General features: G+C 37.6%; 1 protein-coding gene across 3 annotated transcripts in view; it reads left to right on the top strand.

Annotated features, from left to right (window-relative positions):
* Positions 1–1,320: 1,320 nt before the first annotated feature.
* SMAD5 (SMAD family member 5) overlaps positions 1,321–18,786 on the top strand; it is a 44,339-nt gene continuing 26,873 nt past the window's right edge. Inside the window, exons 1-2 of one of the 3 annotated variants that reach the window (XM_016137711.2) lie at positions 1,347–1,474; positions 9,023–9,119. The gene's annotated coding sequence lies outside the window, so the exon portion shown is untranslated. Of the gene's footprint in view, positions 1,475–1,729; positions 1,979–9,022; positions 9,120–18,786 lie in introns of those variants that run through there. The other 2 variants (XM_016137710.2, XM_036224427.1) reach the window with 2 other exon arrangements.

Below are 18,786 nucleotides of genomic sequence, written 5' to 3'. Positions count from 1 at the left end.
CTGCAAAATTTACTTTGTCTTTTTACTGTAAAAAATTTTTAAAAACCCCACTGGGGCCTGGAGCAAAATAGCAGCAGTCCACTTGTATGTCAAGTGAGATGACCCAGGCTCAGGGTATGAAGGTAGCAATAGAGTGGTGAGAAATGGTCAGATTTGGGATATATTTTGAAGGTAGAGTCAATAAAATTTCATGACGGATTGCTTTAGGATATGAGAGAGAGGATTAAAAACGACTCCAATTTTGATCTTGTGAATAAAATGTTTTCATTAATCATAACATGAAATTAGCATGATATCCCATTAGAAATGAACCAGAATGAATAATACTGTTATAAAACTTACATTTCTCACATTCATTACAGAGGACGATAGTACATATTAGGGCTCTTCTGGCTCTTACAAATTGGTACCAATAAACCTTTTTATTTTTACTTAATTTGTTTAGAAAAGAAACCTATAGTGGATTATTGGAAAAGAAATATTGAACTTTTAAAATAAAAATATTTTAATAGTTATATTTTTATTTTAATAGTTATTTTTAATAATAGTTATTTTATTTTAAAATAAATGCTGGGAAATGCTGAGAGTGTTGGAAAATTGGAGGTAAAAAGCGTTGAGAAGAGTCTCAGTTACTGAGAAAAGAGGCTCTTGGCCCAGGAGAGGAATGGAGAGATGTCAGCCTCTGGATGGCCTCTCTGCTACTCAGTGGCCCCACCTGTCCAAAGGCTGAGTCCCCACTGCATATCCTCCCATCCCCCAGAAAGCGGAGGATGTGTGTATCTTGAGCTACTGAGTTTCGACAGTCCTACTTCGGGGAGCTCCGAGGTGGGCACTCCATAGGCCTGCAAAGCTGGGTAATAGAGGAAGCTTCAAGATTTCCATCTGGGAAGGGTTTCAGGGCTCCATCTAGTAAGAAACTGCAAGAAGTTCAAAAACTTGTTTTCAAACTACTTTTCACAGAAAGAGGACACTTCTCTCATTGATATTACAAGTCAAAAAGTAGCAAAGTTGTATCCTATGTCTTTATACTTTATATATATATATATATCACTGAGAAAATCAATTGTCCATATCGAGGAAAATTTTATTGCTATGTGGGCCGTTTTGGTTAATGCAGACGACTAGTGGCTATTGTGGTGGTGGGAGCTAGCCGACTCTCGCTCTTGGGCCTGGCAGTTGAGGCGAGAAGCCTCGGACTGATCGGAAACCAGGGTTTCCCGGCGCGGAGCCAAACGCGGAGCTTCCTTCAGCCGCCGGGACGAGGCGGCCCTGCCCACCATCCTGCAGCGGTCACTCGGCCGCTTGCGCGCATGCGCCGACCCCAGCGGGAGCCCTTCCCGGCTCCTTCCCTCCCTCATCCGGGTCCTGGGCGAGCGGGCGCCGTGCGCGTGTCCCGTGGCCGAGCTGCTAATAAAGTTGCACTGAGGGGAAGCGCAGCGACGGCGCCGGGAGAGTGTACCCAGGCTGCCGGAGAGTGAGTGTGGGGGCCCCGGGGTGGGCGGGCGAGCGGGAGCGGGGGCTGCAGGCTCTGCCCGGACGTGGCTCACCCTCAGACCCTGGAGGCCGGACTTGGGCCAAGGCGGAGCGGAAACCGCCCGGGCCTGCGGGGCGGGAGGTAGGCCGAGTCCCGGCCTGCTGGGGTCCGGGCGCGCGGGGATGGGGCGGCCCGTCTGGCTGCGGAGGCCTGGTCTGCGGCCGGGGGCGTCACGAGGCGGGGCCGAGGCTGGTCCTTGTCCTGGCTCCGTCGTTACCGCCCCTACTGTGCAGGGAGGCATTCGGGACGCACTCGAGGGGTCCCCGGCCTCACTTCTGTTCAGAGGAGCGGTTTGTTCCTCCTCGTCTTGGCACCACCCTCAATACACACCCCCGGTACCAGTGCAGGGCTCGGCCGAGCGCTGCGCTGCTAAGCCGTCCAATGGCTCGATGAATCCGTGCCGCCGTCGCTTTGTGTTTCAGAGATAAGGATCCACGCTTATCGGTGAGAATTACACTCTGGGCATTTGTGACCTGCTGCCGCCCTGAGCTGGTGGTTAGACCTAGTTTCTGCCACTGGCCATGCCAGTTTTCACCACTGCAGAGATTTCTTCTGCTTCATGTAAACTTCTGCACTGCTGCAAGGAGAGTGCCAAGCAGTGTCTGTTTGTCTTCATGGTATTCAGCCCCCTGCCCGATCCTTAACTGCTGTATGAGCACTCAGATTCTTTTCCAGTCTCTCCTCCTCCCTTTTTTCTCTCTTCCCCTTTCAGCTGCTGTTATTACGTGGAGTTTGGAGCCTAAGCTTTGAAAACTCCCATGTGGCGCCTGTCTTAAATCGGAGCATGCTCAGTAGCCAAAACAGATTTTGGTTGCAAAAAGAACTGGGGTTAGGATAGTTGAGTATTTGGACCTTTGCCTGCTTCCTAACAAAATGTTGGAATTCTGGGTTTGGTGGCTGTGGAGAATGGAGTTGTAGGCCAGCCTGGAGGTGAGGAATGCCTGAACACCCTGGGCCAGATCTCTATCTTGATTGTAGAGACATTGTTTCCTGACCAGCTGGAGGTCTAGAGAGAGGGGGGGGAAAAGCATTCCTGGCTGCCTGTGCGTTGAAACTGGGTGTGGTGCTAAGTATATCTTGTTTACCTTATCTTTCTTTGGAAAAATTTTCAAGTCTGGTTGGGTTTGTCACTAAGCATCATGCCTGTTGCTTAGTACTACCTCATTGTTCTTATCTAGCAACAAAGACTGGAGTTTGTGGCTTGGCTTCATTGAAGTTGAAAGGAAAGGGTACTTGGGTTACTGTTTTTAAAATTCTTTTTTATAAACTAGAGTACTTGAATATTTTTAGAGTACCCAAATTGCCCAGAGTGAATCTGTTTTTAATTTTCATTTGAAAACAGAAAAGTTGAAAACCTTAGTCCCATTAGGTATAGTAACAATCCAAGTGGTGTCAAGGCAGTAGTGTCTGTCGGGAAAACAATACCAAACACAATGTGATAGTTTCACATGAGTTGATCTGAATATTGTTATGAAATTAGTGGGTTCCAAATTCAGTTAAGTAAGGATCTGAAATTATTTTATACTCTTTTTCTACTCCTTTTATGCTAACTTTTCTTCCCCTCTATGCGTTAGAGGTGAACCTGGACATTATAAGAATACAAAACAACTCAGAAAAGTTAACAAAATGTAACCTTCATAAAAGTTCTACATATTATGTTTAGATTTTTTTAAATTTTTTTGTGTGATTGCATGACTGTATATAGCATCTTCCTTTCCTTCCCTCTACATTGCTGCTGTCAGTGTGCTTTTCTGTCCTTTTCACACAGCTACTGTTATGATACCCGTTTACATTTGTTACAAAAATGCATTCTTCATTTATGCTTCCATTTCTCTCAGATTATAGCCGTAATAGGCAGTAAAAGTTAGATTAACCTTGACTGACTTTCCTCTTAGGTTTTAAATGCATCTATGTGATATGATCTAGTTAAAAGGATGAAGAGAGCAGTGAACTGGAAAATAAAATATTTTTGTATATTCTGTGCAGGTTTGGTGGTATTATCTAACCTGTCTGGTTCACTGTGGTAGGCGCCACAGAAATGGGTAGATTGATATGTGTTGCATTTCTTTCCCCTCTGGCAAAGCCAGCTATTAATTTCAGTGGGAGACAGTGGCAGAATGTTGTTACTAATGAGGTTTGAATCAGATTGTTGTTTATTGTTGGTTATGTAACATGTTGCTGGGAGTATTATTAAAAGTTGCCTTCTTTTGGAAGGTAGAGGCAAGTAAATTCTGCTTACCCTCTTCACTGGATTTTAATTCTTGGCTGAACCTGGAAGGCTCATTAGACTGTAACCTTAATTATACCTGGACAGCCTGTCTGTTTCCTGTTTTCATCATGAACCCAAACATTATGATTTGCAGTGATGATCTTTTTCGTCCTTTGTATTAAAGAGGCAATACGTTTTCTCTACTAAAGACATTTGTAATTTGGTCAAATCAAAGATACTGGCTTCTTTGTGTTTTGAAGACTAGGCAGTAAAACAGCAGTTTTTGTTTCTTAGTAACTCAAGTTGAAATTCTATTTAAAAATATATTTCACACATATTGTTTGTGTTTCATGTAAATTTTAATGTTACCAATAGTTTGTAGAGTCTTTGAATTAAGAAAGCCCTTTTTGTTTATGGCTTATCAGTGTTTATTATTACCAGATGTATATGTTGGTTTAGGCAGTGAGCCACACATTCGAGTGAATTTCCGAGCTGACTTAAATACACTTTGGGATATAGCTGCCGTTATTCTTTTGGTTTGTCAGTCTTCCCTGTTCTCTTCTGGTATCCTGTGTGTTAGCCAGTCTACTCCTAAGGTCAAAGACATTAGAGAAGATTTCCTTTTGTGAGGGTCAGTGGCAGCCTGAGGGATGATTCTTATCTCCACCAGTCTAGATATTCTGAAGAAAAGAGTATTTGGGAGGTAGGACCCAAGAAGGGTGCACAGAGATAGGGTGCTTTCCCACCAAGGAAGATGACAATGATCCCAGGAAGCCGAGCCATGCCTTTTTACACCTTGTTTTTCCACTTCCAGAGTCAAGAGAATAATAGTAAATTGAAATTTTTAGTGCTGGATTATTCAATCCGTTGCCACTGTCTAGAACTCTGACTCTGATAAGTATGTTTAGTAGTTGGAAGGTTACGATATAAAATTCTCTTAAAAAATTGCTAAAGACTGTATGATTGTTAGGATCAGCTAATTTTCCATTCTTACAGGTTACCTTTATATTCTGATAGATTTTATTAGTTTACTAAGATGGGGCAAATTACAGCTTAATCGTTTTTTTTTTTTTAAATAATCAGCTAGTTTTGGGCTCCAGTTTTTTATATATTTTTGCCTTGGGCAACTAGATGGAGAGATTTTTGGCCCCATTCTAGTAGAGAGGTGGTTTCAGTGACTACTTCGTGCTTTTACAGTATTCCTAACTTGATTGTGATAATATTTCAGAATAAAGAATTCTTTATTAGACAGTCCTATGTGTGCAGTACTGTAATTATAATTCACTTTTGGAAACTAGTTGTTAAAGTACATTTTGTAAACAGGTTTTACTCATAAATTCTGTGGTACAGTTTCTCCCTATAATTTCTATATATGGAAATTTGAAATGGTTTGATCTGTTGTGAGATTTTAACTGGGTTTTTCCTTTTGATTTCCATATATGTTATTTTCGTTATTACTGAAAATAATAGGAAAAACTAGTGTCATTTTCCCATCTTTCCCTGAGCATAGCAAAGGGAGTCCTGGGAAGAATCTTACACTTTTCATATGTCACTATGATCTCAGAATGTGGCTAGTGCTTTCAAGGCAAGTTTTGTTTTGTTCAATTTTGTTTTCATGATGTGTTAGGATCTGCCTAGCACCTATTGGTAGATTGTATAACTTGAGATCTAGTTATTCTAGTTTGTGTATTCCTAGGAGATGGGAGCATTCAGAAATATTTCAAAGCTAGTCTCTTTTTTGCCCCCTTATTTACAACTTTCTGCCCATTCAAGTGCCTATTTAACTTAGTGGCCATTTCCACTCTTTGGAGGTGAAGGTGTAAATTAAATGAATGCTGACTAGAGCTGAAAAAGTACCCAGAGCCACATTTGCTCCCTTTTCTTCTTAGTGGGTGACCTGAACTTTGGAGTGCATGTGAGGTATCTGGGGAACACCTTCATAAAGTATTGGAATATATGTGTACACAAGTTAGCACTTTGTGCTCCAGAGACACATTTTGTGATGTAATGATTTGGTATCTACCCTTGACGATTTTATAATTTGAAGGAAAGCACTATAAGGATTGACCCGCCGTGTGTCTGTTCCTGTGCCTACAAGCCTATACAAGTAAACTTGAACACATCTGGTAGCAATGTAAGAAATCCTGCAGGCTCTGTGGGGGTGAGTGATACCTCTAGATCAAGCTCTACTTAATTAGAGGACTTAGAGGAGCAGGTGAAGTTTAAAGAGTGATTAAAAACTGGGAAACAAAAGTCTGAATGTGGGAGATAAAAAAGATTAGACTCTTATGGGCACAAAGAGACTAGGCAAGAAGATTATGCTGTGAGAAGTGTCAGGGATCATAAATTCAGCTTCCGTATGGCTCTGAATGATTTTCATCCATTATGAAAACTTCTGACGTGTTTGGAAATTGGGAGCCACAATTTGGGAAAAGTGGTAATTTAAGTGTTTCTCTAGGAAAATGATTATGGTACTCATGATTTTATCCCCTCGTCCTTATAGATGTTCCTTAAGACTGATTTCTGAGTCTAGGAATTCTTGTAGGTAAATTGTTCTCGGTTTCTTTATCTTCTCTGCAGTCATGGTTGTGGCTTACATGTTTTGTAGTAATTGTATACCTGGATCTAAGATTGGTTTGCAGGAGTGAGGGCTGTCTACTCTTGCTGATACTTGGTGACTACTATTGATATTAGAACCATAGGGTAAGATATTTTTAAAGCTTTACCTTCGTCAACTACATAAAAGTTATTCTTGGATGTAGTATATAGGCAAATGACTTTCTTCCATTGCAGGTGATTCCTAAGGGCCCTGGTTCCCAAACCTGCTTCATAACCTGGGACTCTTCTTAAAAATGTGGGAGTTAGGGCCCTACTTTCAAACCTGGTAAATCTGAGTTTTGTGAGATAGTTATGAGGAATTTGTTTCTTTAAAATCCCTATCTGTAATACTTTGGTACAGTTTGCTGGAGATGATAGTAGGTCGTGATCCATATGGACATTTATTTGCATGGCTTGATGTGCCCAGAAGGTTCTATTTTGGCTAACAGTGTTGGGTGAAATTTTTGGATTGGTTTACTTGCCTTTTATTTTGGATTGAAAACAATTAGGGAGATGTTAGAGCAGAAAGTGAAGTAGCTGTTTCTATGAATTTACCCTGGAAATTGGGCATGAGCATTGTGTGCTTTGTGTCTGTCTGTCTCTCTGGGGGAGAGTGTTGAGGGTGGTTTGTGTGTGTTTATGGGAACTGGTCAGGAGTTCCTACTGAAATACCTTGAGGTGAGAACAGGATCTTCAGGCTTTTTACATTAACATAACTTCATTGGAAATGGAAGCCTGGTGAAGGTTAAAAACATTTTCTTCACACATTTAGTGGAAGTAAAATGTAACTACTAATCTTTCTTCTCTTTTAACCTTACCCAAATCAATTGATGACATCCCATTCTTCTAGTAACCTAGGCTGACACCTTGGAATCATTGTTGACTCCTTTGTTTTCACATTCCCCATATCTTTTCCATTAGGACACCTATTGTCTCCCAACATATATGTGAAATTGTCTATTTTTCACCACCCCACTGCTAAAACTCTGGTCTAAGCCATCATTATCTGTCACCTAGATTATTGCAACTTTGAACTAGTCCTTCTGTGTTTACTCTTGCTGACCTTCCCCCTGCCATCCCCAATTCTCAGCACGTCAGAGTAATTCTTCAATAAGTTAGATAATGTCATGTCTCCATTTGACGTATTTTTTATTTCTCCTTCCTCGTTCACTTTATTCTCAGGAGACACTGGGCTTGCATTTCCTTGAGTGTGGCAGGCATGCTCCCACCTTTGGATCTTTGTATTAGCTCCCCCCATCTCCCCACCCCTGCCTCGCTCACTCCTATTTCCTTAAAGTTTTGACTCAGTTGGCACCTTCTCAGTGAATTTCAGTTCAACCACCCTGTTTAAAATTATACCTCTCCTACAACATTCCTCGTCTCCCTTCCTCTACTTTATTTTTCTCCATGCTCTTTTTATCTAGTAAACTATAATATGTCACTTATTCTAGTTTGTCTGTCTCCCTACACTGGAATGTACGCTACATGAGTACAAGGGTTTTGGTCCCCTTTATTTACTTTTATATTCCCAGCTCCTAGAATGCTACCTCAATAAATTTACTTTTAAATGAATAATGTGAATGAATTTAATAAGTTCTCTGAATATGCTTAGTATTGTTTCTTAAACATTACATTCTAGTAGAAGAGACAAAAGTCAGTAAACCAACAAATAATTACAAATTGGTTAACACAGTGAAGGACATGAACATAGTATTGGATTAGAGATTGGGGAAAACCTGCTTTTATATATAGGGTTATGAGATGATCATGGTCCAGACAGAGAATGGCATTTGTAAAATCTCTGAGGTGAAAAAGACATTTCCATATGGGAAGGTAATGCTTTGGAGAAATGAATTCTTACTGATATTTATTGGCAACAGAAAGTACTTACTCCTAGTTTCTGATAGATTTTTCTTAAATTTCACTTTCTAAATTTGTATAACTCTAAATATGTTGGAGAGCATTCTTTTGAAATATGAATGACACTTGCGATTTAAATCCACTTTAGTGTTTTAATATGTGGAGGTACAGCTGCAGTTTGGTTTCAAAATCTGTCCTCCCCCCCCCACTATGCAAGAAACACATGTTTATTTTAAGAAATACAGAATTGTATAAAGCAGAAAGTGAAAAGTACCCCTTAACCCCACCCAACCCCTAATATCCATTCAAAAGTTATATACACATTTTCTTTCATGCATTAAACAAACAATTATTAAGCATATGTATCACTAGGCTTGCAGTGATGAGTGAAAATAGATACAGCTCCTCACATTTTCATTCTTGGAGAATTTACATTCTTGTGGGGATGAACAGATAAATGTAAAAATATAGGTATGTTAAGTGCTACAAAATAGAGGTATGTGGTGCAGTAATAGTGTATAATAAGGAAATTTCATGTAGTCAAGGTGCTCTGAGAGGGCTTCCCTGAAGAAGAGACGCTTGAGCTGCAATAGAAGTAAGATGTGGGTGTGAGTGTCTGTTTTGTAATGTGATAGATCCTTTTGTAATGAATGGTATCTCTTAATTTTATAAGGTTTTCATTTATGATGGAGGTACCGCTGCATTTCTTTGGATTTCCGAGGTCCTGTTATTGTTCAATCAGTAGTTGCAGTTTTTCAGAAAAATTTCAAGGATTTAAAAAAAATATTTAAATCTTACTGTTATCCTGGTTTTCTTTCTAGTTCTGAAGTCATTTCTGTAAGAAATGACAAAACGTATCCATGAGAGGGTCATCTAGTCGGGTCTTCACAAACCAGAAGTAAACTTTATAAGGCCAAGGTAAGAGAAGATAGTGGGTTCATAGTTATTTTCCTAAGTCCCTCCAAGTTCTGTTGTAAGAAGTAGCACACATTCCTGTCTCCTCTGTTACTGACCTTCTGGACTTGTTGTACATATTTTTCACTCTATTTTAATGCCCTATTCTGTTGGTTGTCATTTGGAAATAAATCTAGAGTGAAACTGAGTAATGTGCTAAGCAGCATATGGAGCTCTTCATAGCCCCTTCTTTCTTTCCCCATTACCTTTTAAGATCTTTGAGATTACAGATAGTGTCCTTTAAGCCTGAGTTCCTAGCACAGAGTATTCCAGGCTTATTAGGTACCCTTTAAATTTTTAATAAATCAGATATCTGCTCTTGTAGATTCAGTGCTTACTTCTATTCCTGTGATTCTCCAGATCTCTATATTCACTCCTTCTCCGTTGAGCTTTTAAGTTCACATCTTCTTGGAGGTGCATTAGGGATTGCTTCCTTATACTCCTCCACCATCACCTTCTTGCATTATCTTGGCTATAACTAGAATTCTCCTTTTTAGGTAAGTGGTGTATCCTATTCTTTTAGCTTTTAAACCTTTATCTTTCTTGCTTACCCCTGTTTCAATTCTAGGTAGTCACCAAATCCAATTGATTGTATATTTGTGATGTCCCTCATATCTTTCCTGTAACTATATCTCTGCTACCATCAGTACCCACACCGCTCTAGTATATCTATCTCTCCCAACTGGATTATTACCATGTTTTAGATTTTCCCTTTTAGCCCCCTCTGCCCCAGGTCTCTTATTTAATCATGTGCTATTGTCATTTTTGTCGCCTTAAAAAGGCTCTTTGAACTTATCTTTCTGCTTAGGTAGAGCTCTACATTACACATAGGATTACTTCCAGTAGCCTGACTCCTTAGCCTTGAATTCAGTCTTTCCCTGTTTGGCATTGATTCTGTGGTGGTACCTTAACCTTTTGCTTTACAGACTAGCAAATTGTCTCTTCCTAGTCCCTCCTGCCTCATTGGAATACATGATAATTGGTTTTCCTTGTTCTTGTCTTTTATTAACAATTGGACTGTGATTATAGATTGTCATATTCCTGTTCGGATCTTATGATAATTGCTCCCCAAATTTGTGCTAATATGATGAACAGTTATCCACACATTACCCTTAAGGCTTTTATTCACCTAGATGTGCTGTGCGTGAGGCTGGCCGCCTGTCAGAGGTAGATTTTTTTGTATACTTTCTAAGCCCCTTACTTTTTGTCTATCATTAGTCATTTACAGCACAGTTAATTCTTTCTTAAGCAGTCTTATCCACCAGTATATGCTTTTTAAAATCTTTTTCCTCCCCCGTTTCCAGTTATATTGGGTTAATTCCTCTTCCTTTCTGTTCTGTTTATGATCCCCCCCCCCCCCAAAATAGATATAAGTTTGAAAGTGTTTGTTTACTGGATTCAATTAAACTCACTCAAGCTACAGTATTGATGGTAATTGACTGACTCACCTTACATAGATTATCCTGTGTATTTCCTAATGGGATTTTATATTTTGGGAGATTCTCTGGTTTTTAAGCTAGAAATAGAACTTTCCTGAAAGATATCTTGAGCACAGTTCAGTTTAGTTTGTGTGTTTTGTTTTATTAATTTCTTGGTTGGCCCTGTGCGTTACTGTAACAAGACTAAGGAAAAGGCTCAGTTTGTCATTTAACATTCTGAAAGGTTGGTTTAGTATAGCCTCAGTAAAAGTAAAAAAAAAAAGAAAAGAAAAGAAAACAATTTGTCTTCTGACCCTAGTTATGCTATTGAAGTAAGGCTTTAATATTTATAAATAGTAACTTTTGAAATAGCTACTTATGGGAGTTTATTGCAAAAGAAGAGAATTCCATGATTTAAGTTCCATGAAATCTGCTGATTTTTGTTTTCTTAGGAACTTAAACTATCACCTTTAAAAATAACAATACATATGTATTGTTCCTAATGGTGTACTTTAGGATAGTTTTAATGTGTTAGGTGGCCTGGGATGACGATGGCAGAGACACAAATAGGAAACTACTCAGAAGCCAAGTTTTCATGTAGGGCAGGGTTCCCTACTGGTACTGGTCTCTGACCTGTTAGGAACCGGGCCACACAGCAGGAGGTGAGCAGTAGTCCAGCCAGTGAAGTGTCATCTGTATTTGCAGCCACTGCCCAATGCTAGCCTCACTGCCTCAGCTCCACCTCAATCCCTCAGGCATTAGATTCTCATGGGAGCACCAGTCCTTGGTGCTAAAAAGATTGGGGACTGCTGGTAGGCTTTGTCTCACGGAGCTGGGCTGTAAAATATATTTTCCCTTCTACTTAGAATGGCAGCTGAGAGGGCAAGCAAGCGCTGGAGCACTTGAAAGCACTAAAGATAACAAATTATGCAGTCTTCGCTAATTGGGTCCTTCTGGAGATAGAAGAAAAGTTCATTTTCATTTGTTAGTTTATACATTAGATTGTAGCGAAGCTTCTTCAGAATTAACCCTGAGGAATGTGGGAGAAGCTACGAGGAATGGAGAAAGAAGAGACAAGAAAGGAGAGTCAGAGGAAAGAGAACAAAAGAGAAAGGCGAGCAGTAGATCTTGGTGGGAGATGATGGAGGACATCAGACGGACTTAGAGGAGAAAAGAGCTGCCTTATTTCTTCTGAGATGTGTGTTTTTTCCACCTCATTATAACTATGAAATGGGGATATGTCTGGCAGTCGATGGCATCTGAATATTATATTTAGCCAGGTGGCAGTTTTGATGTAGTTGTCATTGCCTGTGCATAAACTTGGTCTTTGCTGTTTATACTGCTGTCATTTCTTCATTTACACCATTATCAAAACTTGAAGGATGGGTGTCAGTTGCTTAAATGACAATCCTGGGGTAATATTGGAGCATTCTTTAGACTTATATTCTTAATAGCAGAAGGACGATAGTGTGAAGAAAATTTTTAAATGGTAGGAAAGCATTCTGTGATAATTTAATTTTTAGCTTTTTCTTTCTTCCAGATTTATAAAATAATGGTACCTCTTAAATAGATGGCTCTGTGTAGTTATTGGAAAAACATTAGGTTATAATTGTAAACATGCATTCTTATAATGAATAAAGAATGAATCAAGTGTAAATGGATAGGCTTAATTTTTCTCACAATATAATTTAGTAGCATGATAGAGTATCCTTCACATTTGATATATGTGGTACTAACATTAAGATTTTTGTTCGCGAAAATATCCATTTTATTTATATATATATATAGTGGTTTCCCCAAGGACCTCTGTTAATTTTTTAATAGTCAAGTTATTCTTTCTGAAACTATATAATCTTATTTTATGATGACATATAATGATCTGAATGTTTTGGAAAAGAGAGATGAAGACCAGTAGAGAAGATCTTTAACCCATATCTCATTTGCCCTGAGAATACTCATCAGCAGTGCTTGCTGCTGCAGTGTTAACCCCAAGATAACTCCAGGATTACAGTCCTAACATTACCCCCAAAGTTTGCCACAAAATATCTTGCTTTTTAAAATTATTTTTGCTTTGCTCTGGTATATTGATAGTCTTTAGAAACAAATGACATTACTCTATTTCTAGCATTTTGTTTTTGGTAGTGGTATTTCAATTTACAAAATATAATAATTCAAATCCTAGAAAACATAGCATTCCTATGCATGATGCTAACATCATTCTCCAACAGTTGTTAGCTGACGATGAATTTCATTAATCAGATTTATGTATTAATATTTCTGTTACATTAGGATTAAAGCCAAGTTCTGTTTAGAAATAACTCCAAGAACAATTTTTATATTTTATTTTCACATTGAAAACCAATCAGATTTTCTTCAGCGTCAAATAGTGTGTTTATGTAAAATTAAATTAATGCCAGCAGCGAGAGGCACTTTTTTTACTAAATGGGAAATTGGTTAAAGGGAGAAAATTCCTTGACAGGAGGCTTTCTTTTTAGGAGACAGTGGGTATCGTTGTGAGTGAAGGTTCTGGACCTTGGCTTCCAAGGGTTCAGTTCCTGGCTTTATTTCTTCCAAGCTATGTAAATAAGCAAAGTACATTTAATTTCCCTTTGCCTGTTTTCTCATCTGTAAAATGAGAATAGTGGGATTTACTTCATATGGCTGTTTTGAGATTTTAATGCTTTTTGGTATATAAGCATAAGATCTTTAATAGTGCTTGGCATACATAGAGAATATTCAGTAAACTTTAGTGGTATTATCATTGTCAAAGGAATGTATTTGCCTTAGCAATTGATTTTGTAGAAAGGAAGCTGTTGAAATCCTTGATTTAACTATATTCTTTTAAGAAAGTCAGATGTCCAAAAGTCTACCTATATAAGTAAGTTTTCAAGATCATTCATGCACTTTTGTCTATTCAGTCAGTAACAATGCAGCCCATTTTCCATGCTTTCTATAGAGGTTTTCCAGCACAGTGCAGTATCAGGTTCATAAAGATATAACTAAATCAAGAAAAGCTCTTACTGTATTTAGGTCTTTGTGACTAATGATAATTGGTTCAGGAAAAAAGACCATTTAAAATTAAACCATTTCATACTGAATTGTGACTAAAAGGTCTGATTGGGACCTTATCTTGAACAATTAAAATTTTGGAAAAACATTAGGTTATAATTGTAAACATGCATTCTTGTAATGAATAAAGAATGAATCAAGTGTGAATGGATAGGCTTAATTTTTCTCACAATATAATTTAGTAGCATGATAGAGCATCCTTCACATTTGATATATGTGGTACTAACATTAAGATTTTTGTTCGCGAAAATATCCATTTTATTTATATATATATATAGTGGTTTCCCCAAGGACCTCTGTTAATTTTTTAATAGTCAAGTTATTCTTTCTCCACAAACAATAGATTTGCTTACTGATTACTGCAAAAGTGTTGAATTCACGAAGCTCAGTGTTCCTCTTCAATGCAAACCCTCTGCAGGAGCACCATCTATCTGGACCATATTGCATCACTCCCACAGGTCTTGAAGGCAAAGAGAATTGCAAATCTAATGCTGAGGGTGCTTGCTATACCATGAGCAATAAAGTCCTTTGTAACCCAGGAGTCTCATGTCCTTTGTCAGCATCTGTGAAACAGTAACTAACTTGTTTGCTTATGGAGCAATAGGGTAAAATTAAATTGCTTGTGGAGCAGTAGTGTAAAATTAAATTGCTGTCATTTTAATGTTGTCATCATTTAACTGTGAAGTCTTACAGTTTTTGCAAATTTGCAGTTTCACTTATGGTTTATAAGCTGTTGTGAGGGAGATGCTAATGAATGGAACTAATTTTATAACTGATCAGTTCACTAGTAAATTTTTTTTTAAATTTTCCTTTTAAAGTATATCTTACAATAAAGTGTACAAATCTAATGTATATACCTCAGTGAACTTTTATATATATGTACATCTATGTCATCACCAAAATCAAGATACAGAAAGCTTTTAGCCCACCAGAAGGATCTCTTTTCTTCTCTTAATACATTCTTGTCTCTGATGGCGTAGATTAGTTTTGCTTGTTTTGGAATATCATATAGGTGGAATGATACAATGTGTAATCTTTTATATCTGATTTCTTCATATATCTGTGAGATTCATCAATTTTTTTTAGGAATAAAATTGCTTGGTCATAGGAATTTATGTTTAGCCTTACTAGATATAGTCAAACAATTTTCCAAAGTGGTTGGGCTAATTTATATTCCTACTAGCAATGTATAAGAGTCCCAGTTGTTCTGTATTGTCATGAACACTTTTTAGTGTACTTTTTAGTAGATAGGGAGTGATATTTCAGTTTCCCTTTTTAAAACCTTCTTTCATAACTAATGATGCTGGGCCCATTTTACTATCTGATGGGTCTGATCTTTTGCTTAGTGAAGATTTGTGATGAATTTTGTTACCTTTCTTTGTAAGTTAAGACTTAGAAATGAGTACTTGGATTTCTTTGCACATACCACTTAATATAGTTTGGAAAGTTATAAAACAGTTTTAGAAAAAATTCCATTAAATGTGTTTAAAAATTTTAATCATTCCACAGTTAAAGAGTTGAATGTTAAGGTTTGTCCTTGCCCCTTTCCCAGAGCTAGTTTTAAGAAAACACTAATGTTGAGTCTTAGGTTTTGGAATCTGATGCTCCTTATTCTTTACAAAGCCAGTCTCTTGAAGTTTTAAATAATGACATGTCCATTCACGAGAGTCATCAGCCTTTTCTTTGTTCACATTCTCTTTAAATTCTATCTTGCGTTTAGTCTTCTACAATACCATTTTATTTGGTTCTAAGCTCTTTGTTTTAGCAATATTTTATCAGTAACTCTCCTTTTTCCTATCAGTGAATGTTCCCTACTGTTCAGGGAATATTCAGGGGATATACTTGCTGCTCTTTCATTCTGTTGAAAACTCATTTTTTCTTATTGTTTCAGTCTTTGTGCAAAATCTTAGATATTTTTCTCATCTTTTCCTTGCCAAACCTGTATCTCCCTTTCTCTATAGTTAACCAGTGTCCTTTATTCTGCTAATGTAATTATCATTATCTTAGTCACCTGGGTTTAAAATGTGAAATTACCTTTAATTTCAAGGTATAGTTGATCTTTCATTATATATTATGTGGTTTGGTATATTTGGGGTCTTCACAGAAGGGGATAGATTTGAGTCTTGTCTCCTCTTTCTCATGTATACACACATGCTGTTTTATTACTTCAACATTTCAATGACTTAGGAATTGTTCCTACTTAGAGTGATGCCTGGTCATGGTCATATACTTAGTAAAGGGTAAACTGTGGTCCTCTTCTGCTTTCATCACACTCGTTTTTAAAAATAGTGAATTTTTTGTTATTTAAACACAGAAAAGTAGAGAAAATAACATCTGATGATTTGCTAAATTTACTTCAAATATAGTTTTAAAAGAAGCATAGCTAAATCTTTTCCAGTCTTCATCTTTCTTTCCTTGGAGGCAACCCAGTCAGTATTGAGTATCCTAAGATTGGTATATATCATCTCCATACATATTTTTATTGTCTTATATCCATAGTATATGGATATTTATATCCATAAATAACATTTTTAAAAATTTTATAGAGTTGCTCTTAAAAAGATGTGTATAGTTTTGCAAATTGCTTTTTAAAAAAATTCACTTACTACTCAGTCACTCATTTAATAAAGGCACTGTTCTAGGTTCAGAGGAATATGGTGAATAAAGAAGACAAGGCTACCTGCCTGCTAACATTTCAGTGGGGGAGACATATAATAAGTAAATAAAATCGATAATGTAATATCAGGTTAGGATAAATGCCATGAAAGAAAATTGAGCAGGATCAGGGCATAGAGAATGATGTAGGAATGGGATGTATACTATTTTAAATTAAGTGTTCTTGGAAGTCCTTTTTCAGAAGATGGCATTTGAGCAGCTGAGTTAATTGAGTGAATAAGTCATGTTAAGATCTGGGGCGAAGAGAATGCCAGGGTAGGGAACATCAAGTTCAAAGGCCTTGAGGCAGAAATGACCTTGGAGCACTTGAGAAATGGAAAGAAGTCAGGTGTGGTTAAGTGCAAAATTAGGAGATTTATAAGAAGTGAGTTTGGAGGAGAAGCCAAATATCAGATCATGTAGGTCCTATAAAGTAATGTTAGGGAATTTGGATATTGAGTGTAGTAAGAACCACTGGGTGAGTTTTGAACAGAAGAATAACATGGTTTGACATACTTTTAAGATTACTTTTGCACTGGAATTCTGTGCAGTAGAAAAGAATGTGGAAGCTTTCTGTATTGATATGGGAAGATCTTGAAGATACGTTATACATTTTTTCCGCTTGTTTTTTTTCTTTGTAGTATACCACTATTTATGTAAAAAAAGATTGTATTTGTATAAATTTCTCTGGAAGAACATAAAAGACAAATATAAAAGGGTTTACTCATGAAATGGGGAACTGATGATAGAAAAATGAGAAGGAAACCAAACACTGGAGACTTTTTATACATCCATTAAATAGATGTAAATCATACAGTAAAGTGCACATATCTTAATTATCCAGCCAGCCAAATTTTCACAAACTGAGCTCTCCCATTTAAGCACTAAGAGCCAGAAGCAGAACTTTACCAGGATGACAGAAACTCTCAGGTTCCCTTCTAGTTAATACTCCTACCCTTCCCTTCAAGGGGTAACCACCATCCTGACTTTTAATGGTGTTCATTAGTTTCACCTGCTTTTTGTACCACCGCTGTTAATTCCATTCTATACACCATAATTTATTTTAAATTTTAATTTTAGCATCATGCAAGTAATACATCATAGATTTTCTTTGTTAAAAGATTAAAACGATACTGAAGTACATAGAACAAATCACACAGGACCCCTGTCCATTGCCTCTCTCCCAGTCCACGCCTCTCCCGAGAGGAAGCTGCTGTGAATAATTTAGAATGTAGCCTTCTAGTCTTGGTTTTGAGTTTACATTTACAAATAACTTTTCCTTTTTTCCCCTTTTCAGTACATAATATGGTTAGTATTTGATGATGATGACGATGATGATGATGATAATGTTGATACTAGATTAGTAGTTAACATTTATTAAGTACTTTCTAGTGGTTAACTGTTAATCTAGTGTCTTGATCTTTAAGCTCCTCTCCTCTTTCCTCAATGTCTCTCTCAATTTCTTATACATACTCTCTCACACACGTTCTCTACCCCAACAACCTCCATTATATTCTTCTGTAACTGAATAAGATCTCAGTCAGCCAGGCCTATCTCCTCTCTATTCTAGGAAATGCTCTATTCATGTTTGCTCACATATTTTTTTGTTTATATCTTTTTGTCTTTGAAATTTCCCTTCTTGTCTCAGACAACTAAACCATGCCTCTACTTTCTGACCCAGATGTCTTTTATCCTGTGCCTTTGATGTAGCTACAACTGAGTTCAGCCTTTCTTACAGTTTGTTTGGCATATAACACTTTATAGTCTGTGACCTATTACTGAAAAATGTGCTTTCATTCTCTTGTTATATATCTGTAGTTTAATATAGCCATTTTTGCCTGGCAAAAATTAGCCTTTGTAGGGTTGGGTATATCCATTGATAAATAAGGAAAATAAGAAGTAAACCTTTACTTCCCTGTACCCCTTTCCCCATGGTTCCAACATAGCAGTCTAGATAGCCACTATTAGTTGATCAGTACCTAGAACAGTGCTGGGCACTTAGTAGGCTCTCATTAAGTATATGTTTATGACTGAATTAGTTGGCTCTTAAGACGAAACCTATTTGGTATGAGATTTTTTTAAAGCACCATCGTGGCTGTTCACAGTATGTGGCATATGACAAGCAATCAGTAATTCTCTGTTGAATTTAATTCAGTTTTATTTTACTTTATGTCTGCCTGGGTTTTAACTGAGCGCATGTATTCTTTTATGGGAAGATATACCGCAGTCCAGAATAGTCCTGATACTAGAATTTGTCAAAGGCAGAGAGAGCTCTGCAGCATTATTTGGCAGTTTTAGGCACAAGAAAGGAAGCATCTTTTATTACTGACATCCTTTTTCCAAACATTACTCCCGCTACTTCACTTGTTGCTCATTGTCTCTAGTTGGCTGTGTAGTCACCACAGGGGACTGTACTCACTCTTATCAGTGGAATGCCACTGCACATCATTTCCTCTTGTCGTCATCTCCAAGAGCTTCTTAATGGTGCA

Source organism: Rousettus aegyptiacus, unplaced genomic scaffold (assembly GCF_014176215.1).
Source record: "Rousettus aegyptiacus isolate mRouAeg1 unplaced genomic scaffold, mRouAeg1.p scaffold_m13_p_7, whole genome shotgun sequence".
In the NCBI taxonomy this organism is placed as follows: domain Eukaryota; kingdom Metazoa; phylum Chordata; class Mammalia; order Chiroptera; family Pteropodidae; genus Rousettus; species Rousettus aegyptiacus.
The sequence above is the reverse complement of the archived record's forward strand: the minus strand, read 5'-3'. Positions and strand labels throughout refer to the sequence as shown.